The following is an 11329-nucleotide window of genomic DNA, read 5'->3' on the forward strand; positions in this document are numbered from 1 at the left end:
CATTATGATTATCATTATTATCACCATCATTATTATTATTAACATATAATAATAATAATAATAATAATAATAATAATAATAATAATAATAATAATAATAATAATAATAATAATAATAATAATAATAATAATAATAATAATAATAATAATAATAATAATAATAATAATAATAATAATAATAAAAATAATAATAATAATAATAATAATAATAATAATAATAATAATAATAATAATAATAATAATAATAATAATAATAATAATAATAATAATAATAATAATAATAATAATAATAATAATAATAATAATAATAATAATAATAAAAATAATAATAATAATAATAGTGATAGTACCATAACAACACACAACAACCCTATGTTCTCTAAAGTAATTTCTATCTTCTAAAAGTCAACCAATCTTGCTGGACACAGACAAATATCTCCCTGACGCCAGCCATCAGCCACCACCTCCACCACCTGAAGCGGGAGAGAGTGCGATCATGTCACGCCCTGGACTTGTGAGTGTGCAGGGAGGCCCTAGACCCACTGAGCGGCGTGGTGCGGGCGCCGAGCAGCGTGCCGTGGCGACAGCGGTGAATCGCGGTGCCTTGCCTGGCGGGAACCTGACAAGGGGCCCAACCAGGCTCCCGCCCACCGCCCATGAGGCAACACCTTCCCGCCCAGTGGATGGTGAAGGGGAAGGGGAAGGGTGGAGGGAGGGGACAGTGAAGTGAATGGAGCGAAGAGCGAAGAAAGAAATGTGAACTTATATTAAACAGGATATGAAGTAAGGGAACAGAGAGGAGATTGGGGCGAGGAGCGGTGAAAGAGAAGAGCGAGCATAGATCAAACTGGGAATGAAGGAAAAGGATAAATAAGTGAATCGGGCAGTAAGCGAGGAAAGAGAAGAGAAAGCAAATATGAGATCGGTTAGAGGTTTACAGGGGCAGACATGAGTTGAGAGTGGTGGTGGCGCGGTGAGAGAAAGGATGGGGAGGCGGAGAGAAGAGTGAATGGGGCGAGGAGGGAGGGGAAAAAAAAAGAGAAACCATTAACTAGATAGATGAGCAGTGGTTGTTTGCGTGCTAGGCATAAGTTCTCGACCCCTCAATTATCACCTCTGGGCCTGAGCAGGAAGCACTGGCCCAAACTTGTTCCCGAGGTGATGGCAGCGAGCGGTGCCAGCGACGGGTAGCGCCGGGCCGAGCGCCGCGCCCTGAATCATGTTCAGAGGCGACCTTTGGCGGTTACGTCACGTGGCTCCCGAATAACTACCGACTCGTTCTGGTAAGGAGGCCAACCTGGGGGGAGGGGGGGCGAAAGGGCTTATTCCCGCCATGTTAGCAGTGCCGCACGGGCAAGGGCGTGGCGGAAGGGACGACGAGGAGGACGGCGTGGAGGCAGGGACGAGGAGGGCGAGGGTGAGGGTGAGGTGGAAGGGACGACGAGGATGTGGCAGAAAGGTTGACAGAAAAGAGAAGAACGTGGCATCAGAGGAAACATGGAAACATGTAAATACAGGCAACAGAAACCTATTGGTTCATTGGAAGGTTGCCCGCTCTGGTGAATTAATATGCTCGACAGTCACTTCGGTGTCTGTAGAGCAGATAAAAGCACCTCGGTACGCACGTTCAGTTTACTCCTGACGCAATGAAATAACGATCGATTCGATTTTTATAGGAAGTGATGCTTTTCGCCACTTCTGCGGGAAGGTTATTCTGATGGAGGTTGACTCATTTTAAGAAGAAACTCCTGTACTACATCGCCTCGACTGAATAGGTAGGTCGTTATTTCTAGTTTTATAGTTACTTTTCAGCTCAAAGAACCTGAAGTGATCGACGTTATTCTGAACTTCTTAAGGTACTCGAAGACCTGAATCGTATCTTCTCATAAGCCCTTCTTTTCCAGCGATAAGAGGCTGAGTTGTTCTTCATACGTTTGAGGAAAAGAGAGTGAAAGATGGGGCAGAAACTTTGACCAAATGACTGCATGGTACGTACAAGATGAAGATAGAGGCGAAGAAAAAGAGAAAGGTAACAGAATAAGACAATGAAAAGAGGAGGAGGAAAGTGGGCGAGAAAATAATGGTAAAAAAAAAGAATACGCGAGGTTAAAATGTATCGAGGTATTGATTGGGGAGGGGGAGCAAAGTAGAGGGGAGAGAGAGGAGGAGGAGGAGGAGGAGGAGGAGGTGAAGCAGGAGGAGGGAGGGGGTTGAGGGCCGCGCCACACTGCCCTACTAACGCGATCCAACAACTTTCATCTCTCAGTAAAATGTCACAGTAAAGTCGTGCCCTGCCCTCCTCCTCCCCATCCCTCCCCCCACCTCGCCCCCCCCCTCCCTCTCTCTGATCCCCTTCCCTTACTACCCTTTCCCTTTCTCTCTCCCTCGCCTCTATACTCTCCTCTCCTCCACACAACGATGCACAATAATACCTAAACTCTTTCTTTTGTCCTCCCGTGCCAACACTTTCCTCCTTATAACTGCTCTCCTCTTTCTCTTCTCTCCCTCCACTTTTTCTTCTTATTCTTCTCCCTTTTCTCTCCCTTTCCCCGGTTCAACACTATTATAGGTTGAAGATCGAGTAATTCTACACACCGCCCCTTTTTTTAGATCGATAAATAGCTTGGATAGAAGTTTTAATAGAGGAATACAACTACAGATAAGATGATGAAGAAAGAGGAGGAGAGGTAGGAGGACGAGGAGGAGGAGGAGGAGGAGGAGAAGGAGTAAGAGGGGAAGGAGTAGGAGAGGAGTGACTTATCAATTTATCTATCGATCTCTCGGCCCGCTGTCAATTATACGCTTATCCATCAACTTCAAGGTCAGAGAGAGAGAGAGAGAGAGAGAGAGAGAGAGAGAGAGAGAGAGAGAGAGAGAGAGAGAGAGAGAGAGAGAGAGAGAGAGAGAGAGAGAGAGAATCACCACTTTCCCTCCCTCTTTACTCTCTTCATTTCTCAGCTTCACAAAACTGTCTTGCAGAATTATTTACACGTAGATCGGTATTTGTTTTCTTTATTGCCGCTTCCTATTTTTGGTGTTTTTACATTTTTTGTGTGTGTTTTTTTGTTTTTTGTTCATTTGAGTGCATAGGAGCCATCATCTGCCGTGGAAATTAATAATAACCAAAACATAACGATATCAGTCTTGACCCGCAGCGCATCAACTCCATCGGACCATCAGTCACAATGTCGTGCGCAGTCTGTTCAAGGTTAAATATAGTCAGGTTGTCAGGTTCGGTCAGCTTAGGTTAGATTTAGTTTGGTTAGATTTGCTTTGATTATTTCTTTGCGATAAATATTTGTGTTACGCTTCATGTTGTCAGGTTCGGTCAGCTTAGGTTAGATTTAGTTTGATTAGATTGTCTTTGAATTATTTCTTTACGATAAATATTTGTGTTACGCTTCACGTTGTCAGGCTCGGTCAGCTTAGGTTAGATTTAGTTTGGTTAGATTTGCTTTGATTATTTCTTTGCGATAAATATTTGTGTTACGCTTCATGTTGTCAGGTTCGGTCAGCTTGGGTTAGATTTAGTTTGGTTAGATTGTCTTTGAATTATTTCTTTACGATAAATATTTGTATTACGCTTCAGGTTGTCAGGTTCGGTCAGCTTGGGTTAGATTTAGTTTGGTAAGATTGTCTTTGAATTATTTCTTTACGATACATATTTGTGTTACGCTTCACGCTGCTGCTGCGCCGTTGCTGTCACTGGCGGCGGTGGTGGCTACGGTGGTGAGCCAGCGGCAGCGGGGGTCAGCACATGGCTATTTCTACATTGTTTTTTTTTATCTCTAGACTCTTTCCTATGCTTTTTCAGGGGATTTGAAGGTAAGTTGAAGATGACTATGACAACTCTTTCTTTCGTCCCCACTGCTCTCCTCTTTCTCTTCTCTCCCTCCACTTTTTCTTATTCTCCTCCCTTTTTTCTCCCTTTCCCCGGCTCAACATTATTATAGGTTGAATATCGAGTAATTATAGCAGTTGCTTAAGTAGAAAACGAGACATCGGCGCGTGAATAATGCCAATCTTTGTCCAATAGTCATGACCTTGCTCACTTGTATTACGGTTATTATTCATTTGCACAACCAACGAGGCCTCAAAACACTAAAAAAAAACTCAACACTATCAATTAGAAGAAAAAAAAACGAAAGTATGAAGCGGCAATAAAGAAAATATTTAGCCGTAGATTCTCGAATATATTTATCATGAAATTCTTGCACTTTACATATCTTTGCTCTCTCTCTCTCTCTCTCTCTCTCTCTCTCTCTCTCTCTCTCTCTCTCTCTCTCTCTCTCTCTCTCTCTCTCTCTCTCTCTCTCTCTCTCTCTCTCTCTCTCTCTCTCTCTCTCTCTCTGTGTGTGTGTGTGTGTGTGTGTGTGTGTGTGTGTGTGTGTTCGTCTCTTGTTCTTCAGTCGTCTTCATAGTCTGATCATGAAAATCCATTTCCTCTTCCAGAAAGTCTAGTACCTCGTGTGTACTATGCTGCTATAGTTTTCTATAAATAAATAAAATTATTTCGTTTTTTACGTTTTATTTTTTCCTCATCACTCTTCTATTACCTGCACACAGCCTTTATTCACCCTCACCGCCCTGCTGCTCGTCGCCAGCCCCGGCTCGCTGCGCCCTGGAGGAGCGGCGTGGCGCCGGTCGTGGGCGGCGGTGAGAGGCGCGGCGCCAGGCGGCTGCGGTTGGCACACGGAGGTAAACAGGTCCTCGGGGTGACCTGGAGTCCGGTTCCTTGGAGAAGAAAAAAAAAACCATGCGGGGTGAGGCGCTGATCGTGGCAGGAGAAAAGGCTTCGTTTTTAGGTGAGAATATCACAGAAGGTTTTAATACAAATGCTGAGAGTTCTGTGACTTTCTGCGGGGATTTGGTTATGTAGTGGCGGCGGGGCGGCTACCACGAGGCCGTAGGTCGACAAGACTGGCAAAGTAATGGAAAATGTTCCGCGCTTCAGTGCATTGCAACACTCCTCGGAGTGTCTCTACAGCGATTAAAAATAGAGCTTTTCAATTATCAAAACTTGAAGAGCAGAATATAAAGTTCTGGCAGACTTTATTCAGCCACGGCCGATGGTTTGGGTTCACTGGTGGTGTTTTGCCGGACACATGTAATGCCTCCGCAGCCACACAGCGCGGACCTCACCCCTGCTGCCAGCCGTGACTCGTGAGGAGAGCTGGGGCGCGTCAGTCCCGCTCGACGCTTGATTTGGTGTGTCCCTTGGAGTCATGTAAACACAGCCCCGGGGCGGAAGCGGCTGGAGGTGTGAGGAGGCGAGGCGGCGAGGAGGAGCTATTCTAAACCATCGTAGCGACATTCCTTGACGCGGAGGTCGGGGTAGGAAGGTAAACGAGCCTTGGGTGTTAATCTGATGGCTCGGCTTTCAGAGCTCGTTTAGATATTGTCTTCATGCTTGACGCTGAGCCGGACCTGGAGCTTCTGGGGCGGGGCACGAGAGGCGGGGGTGAGGGTCGGCCCGAGGAGAGAGGGAGGAAAGATACGAAGGGCGGGAGACAAATGTGCTCTGAAAGTAAGGAATAAATTAAACGTAAAGTCGAATCTTTCTTTTTGTAAATAAAAACTGAGAATCTTTTGCGCGGCGACTGGTTTGGTACGTGTGTGGAGGGCGCGGGGCGGGCAGGTTTTGGGGACCGAGCCTGAGCGATGGCCGATTGTGAGGGTGTGAAGGGGGAGGGGCGGGGCGGATTAGGTAAGGGGTTGGCGAAGGGGCGGCGGGCGGTGTGAGGGATGACAGGCTCTGGTGTGTGTGTGTGTGTGTGTGTGTGTGTGTGTGTGTGTGTGTGTGTGTGTGTGTGTGTGTGTTTGGCTTCGGTAGACAAGACAAGTCCGGCTGGCAGGCATATGGTTTGGAAAGTTATGTCCCGCTTCAGATGACGTTTTCAAGGAGCAAAGACGCCTGACTGGTGCCATGGACACTTAATTAGCATTTGGAAGGTGTGGAAAGCGCCAGGTCCGGGAAGGAACACATATGGACACAGCTGAGGGCCGGGGAGGCGAGCCAAGAGGGGCGTGGACCTCTCCAGTGTTTGAGTAAAGAAAGAAAAAGACTTGAGTGACACAGGAATCCAACTGATCACTGATGCCCTTCCTTGCTAACAAGACTGGGTTTCATCCGTAAAAAAAGTTATCGTTTTTTTTATTTTCCAACTTTCCAAAGCCTCCGTTAGACATCTGAGGAGAAGGAGGAAGAGAAGGGGGAAAAAAGAATGCTAAAAGAAGGAAGAGAAAGACAGATAGACGGACAGAGAAAGCGCGTTCACCCACCTGCTTTGTTTACGGCAAAGTTCAACGCGTGAGTCCCTGCGGCGCGTGGAAGAAACGAGAAAAGAGATTGAGTAGTGTTTGCGTGCTAGGGAAAGGGGGAAGCCACAAGGGAACGTGTACAAATGGAAAGTGGAAACATAGGGGAAGGAAAAGTTAGGTACAGTAGCGTCAATGTGTCAAGGGTTATAACAAAGGCGATATAAGTAAAGTCTTGCAGTCTCCCTATGTTCTTATGTTATTATGTTATTATATATTGATAAGTCTATCCGCCTATTAGTAGACGCCTCCGTGGTCTAGTGGTTGGAACGCCTGGCTACGAATCCGCGGGCCTCAGTTCGAATCCTGGCCCTGGAAGTTGGCGTGCAGTTCACCCAGCTGTTCAACCTCGCTCTCGGGCTACTCGGTAAATGGGTACCTGGGGAGACATGGGAGAAGTACACTGTGGCAACCCGGATGTCACACTGGGCCCGGCGTCCCCTGTGCCCTGCGTCACCCACCACAGGCTCAGGGGACGTTAGGGCGTGAGAGGACAGGATCATGAACCACTTCTCTCTCTCTCTCTCTCTCTCTCTCTCTCTCTCTCTCTCTCTCTCTCTCTCTCTCTCTCTCTCTCTCTCACCCTGCGTGCGAGCCTCCCTGCGTTGGACAAGGGCCAGAGAAAGCTGAGATCTTCCTGCTGCCTATACAATCTCTCTCTCTCTCTCTCTCTCTCTCTCTCTCTCTCTCTCTCTCTCTCTCTCTCTCTCTCTCTCTCTCTCTCTCTCTCTCTCTCTCTCTCTCTCTAACTATTTATCTTTCCATTTATCTATCTTATTTATTTATCTTGTTTATTTATCTTATTTATTTCTTATTTATCTATCTTATTTATTTATGTTGTTTATCTACCTTATTCATTTATCCATCTTATCTATTTATTTGCTTACTCATTTATTTCGTAACTTTTTCTTCTCTCTCTTCCTTCTGCTCCCCCACTCTCTTTTTGTCCATCCTTCCCCTCTTCGTCTCTTCTTCCCCCCCTCCCCCCCTCCCCCCCCCTCCCCGCCCCGCCGTCACCTGTCGCGTACTGCAGGTAACGGCAGGTCAAGGTTGATCTTCCGTGCCGGTGTACACTTTCTCATGATAAGCCGTAACCGTTTGGCTCGGGAGAAGAAACAAGCAAATAAAAGGAAATTGCAAGTTTTTCTCCATCTCTCTCCCTCTCTTTATTTTTTTTCCCCCATCAATTTAGACGTCTTTGCATCATCACGACAAACTGTACATCTCTCTCTCTCTCTTTCTCTCTCGCTCTCGCTCTCTCTCTCTCGCTCTCTCTCTCGCTCTCTCTCTCTCTCTCTCTCTCTCTCTCTCTCTCTCTCTCTCTCTCTCTCTCTCTCTCTCTCTCTCTCTCTCTCTCATTCACTTTCTCTTTAATTAAAAACAAAAGATGGAACAGCATTATTAAATATCTACATTTCATCTTTTTTTTTTCTATTACAGACGTCTTTGCATCATCATCACCACAAACTGCACATCTTTACATTTCTCTCTCTCTCTCTCTCTCTCTCTCTCTCTCTCTCTCTCTCTCTCTCTCTCTCTCTCTCTCTCTCTCTCTCTCTCTCTCTCTCTCTCTCTCTCTCTCTCTCTCTCTCTCTTTACTTTTGACATTCTCTCTCTCACGTATTTTCTCTCTTATTGTTTTCCTTTGCTTGAGTTCTGTCGCATTTCCATCTTCTCACGTCTTTATTTTCTACTTCATAAATGTCTACTTCTCGAATCCTACATAATCTCCTTTCTTTGTCTCTTTTTCTCGTTTTCTTTTATTTTTTATTTTTTTTACATGGTCTCAAATATTATCTCTTTCTTTTTTCTCTCCTTCAGTTCTGTCGCATTTCCATCCTCCCATAAGTCTTTATTTTCTTCCTCATACATTGCTATTTTTTTAACTGCATTGTCTATCTAATCCGTCTATTCCTTACGTCTTTTTTTTTCTTACTTCACACGCGTCTCCTTTCTCCCATTACCCTGACCCTCTAATCCACCCTTCCTCTCCCCCATACAGATTGAGGGAAATGAAAAATGGATTTACTTTCTCTCTCTCTGACTTTCTCTGGCGGCGACTCGGAGACAGCGTGAGTAACCTTCCTGAGGCGGAGGCTGCCAAAAGGGAAAGGGAGGAATATGGGGCGATGGGCTGACGCTTAGGACGCGAGAGGAGGAACCTGACAGGGTAATAAAGTAGGGTTATACAGGGCGCAGGAACGAGCGAGTGAGAAGAGGAGGAGGAGGAGGAGGAGGAAGCGTATAAAACCGTAGAGGCAATGCAAGGGAAAAAATAACTTGTGCAAACCGATATAATGGCACAGAAAGGTTATGTTTTTTTTATGTTTACGTTAAATGGGGGCATAGAAATGGCAATTTAACGATCCATGGAGCCAATGCAACAATGAAAAAAATATTTGCAAACGAAGATTAAAGACTGACAAGAGAATATGGGACGAGTAACGTTTAAAGAGCCGTATAATTATGAAAGTAAAGATTAACAACGGAAGATAGCGGTAAATCAAGTTATTGCTTATAATTAAGACGAGGATCTCTCTTTTAACCCACAGAGGCAATGTGAAAAAAATATATAATTGTGCAAAATGAGATAACGGAATGAAAACGTTTAATTCTGTGACGAGTTGCATTTTAATTAACCCAAGGAAGTAAAGCCACGGAGCAGAACGTCTTAAGAATGATTGTAATAAATAAATGTAGTTCTTAGAAGCATAGGAGGATCGTAGTCAATAGTAATAGTTAAAGTAGAATAGTAGAATAGTAGTAGTAAGTTGGCTGATAGTAAGAGTTGAGAGATATATAGGCAAGTAAACACTAAAGATTAAAAAAATAAAGATGAAAATAGGCTTTTTTTCCTCTCATTTTTACAACGATAGATAGAAGGAAGGTTAGTATCAAAACACCTCCTCAAATGACTCTGGCCTCTCTATCTCAAACTGATAAAAAATAAGGGTGAAACTACGCTTTTTTTTCTCTCATTTTTACAACGATAGGTAGAAGGAAGGTTAGTATCAAGACACCTCCTCAAATGACTCTGGCCTCTCTATTCCAAACTGATAAATAAAGGGTTTTTTTTTCTTTTTTCTTTTACAACGATAGGTAGAAGGAAGACAGGAGTATCCAGACACCTCCTCAAATGACTATGGCCTCTCTACCTCAAACTCTTCTACTGAGTACTGTGTGAAGGGGCAGCGTCATGGCGGACTGTTTGATTTCCCCTTTTTTGCGCCCTTGATCTGCCTCCTATACTGTAAAAAAATCTATCTATCTATCTATCTATATTTATACCTATCTCTCTATCCCTCAATCTATCTTCCTATTCGCTATTTTACCCCCCCCAAAAAAAACAGACGAAGATCTCCGCACAAAGGCGTGATCGATTTTGACTAGAATGCCCTCCTGATAATCCCGTCTTCAAAGTTCAATAGATGGATAGAGTATAAGGCTGGATTCTGTCAATTTGGATATAGATGTTAACCCTTTGGATGCGGACCGCCAACAAGAAGATATCACCAAGCTACAGGAGTGGAGCAATAAGTGGCTGCTATAATTCAATGAAGAAAAATATTAAGTCATACCGATACCACATGGGAAACACTCCACTATCCACCACTGAGGCAGAGAAAGACCTGGGACTATATGTTACCAGGCTACCAGTGAAGGCCAAATCCGTGCCAATCGCAGCGGACGGGTTAAGGGGTATGTAATAAGGAATAGGATAAAAAATGCTCTGATGTATCCTTCTAAAAGCATAACAGAATAGAACAAAAAGCTGCACAGAGTTAACTTAGAGTGCTTGTGTGGTGTGTTGACAAAGTATACCAGGAAAAAGATCATGAGGTAACTGTAAAGGGGTGATTGTCAGTGAATGGAGGCAAACAAAGAAAACGGATGATATAAGTGAGGAGAAGGTCACTTACATAACGAGATAAACGTTGTGATTGGTGCGGTAATGACGTGATAAAGGCGTGGTACGAGGCAGAAGACTTAGAGGGGTAATAGAGACTTAATGGCAAAAAAAGATAATTAGAAAGATGAATGTAAAGGTTAAGGGCATGGGAGGGGGGAATTAGTTAGGTGAAAAAAAGCACGTGACAAGTTTTTTCTCGGGGGGTAAAATAGCGAATAGGAAGATAGATAGAGATATAGAGAGATAGATATAGATAGATAGATAGATAGATTGATAGAGATAAATAGATAGATAGATAGATAGAGATAGATAGATAGATAGACAGATAGATAGACAGATAGATAGACAGATAGATAGAAAGAAAGAAAGATAGAAAGAAAGAAAGAAAGAGAGAGAGAGAGAGAGAGAGAGAGAGAGAGAGAGAGAGAGAGAGAAACGGAGAGTTAGATTTACAAACAAACACATTCATACACATACAAACAGACACAGGCAAAGGAGATAAAAAAAACAGTGAAGCAATAAATAAGTATACGTACAATGGCTTTCTCTCTCTCTCTCTCTCTCTCTCTCTCTCTCTCTCTCTCTCTCTCTCTCTCTCTCTCTCTCTCTCATCAAAACACCTCCCTTCCCCACGCCCGCACGCGCCACCACCACCACGCCTGACGCCTCCTCCTCCTCCTCCCCCTCGTCCTCGTCCTCCTCCTCCTCCTCCTCCTCCTCCTCCTCCTCCTCCTCGCTTTCCCGGCCAGTTTGCAAGTCTGTCACGCGCTGATTCCCATCTTCACACCCACAGAAATACGCGTTTAGCACCCCCCCCCCCTAACACACACACACACACGCACACACACACACTCCTATACCTCCACCGCAAACAGCCTCACGAAGATCTCTATAAATGATCCTGTTGTTGTTGTTGTTGTTGTTGTTGTAGTAGTAGTAGTAGTAGTAGTAGTAGTAGTAGTAAGAGCACCAAAAGTAAACTGAAATAAATGTACCTAAGACAACCACAAGCAGGAGTTGAAGCGGTGGTTATGGTCCCAATCATAAGAACAGTAAGACCAACAACATCAACATCTATATCAACTGACACCAACCTCTACTG

This window comes from Eriocheir sinensis, chromosome 8, assembly GCF_024679095.1.
Source record: "Eriocheir sinensis breed Jianghai 21 chromosome 8, ASM2467909v1, whole genome shotgun sequence".
Classification (NCBI taxonomy): domain Eukaryota; kingdom Metazoa; phylum Arthropoda; class Malacostraca; order Decapoda; family Varunidae; genus Eriocheir; species Eriocheir sinensis.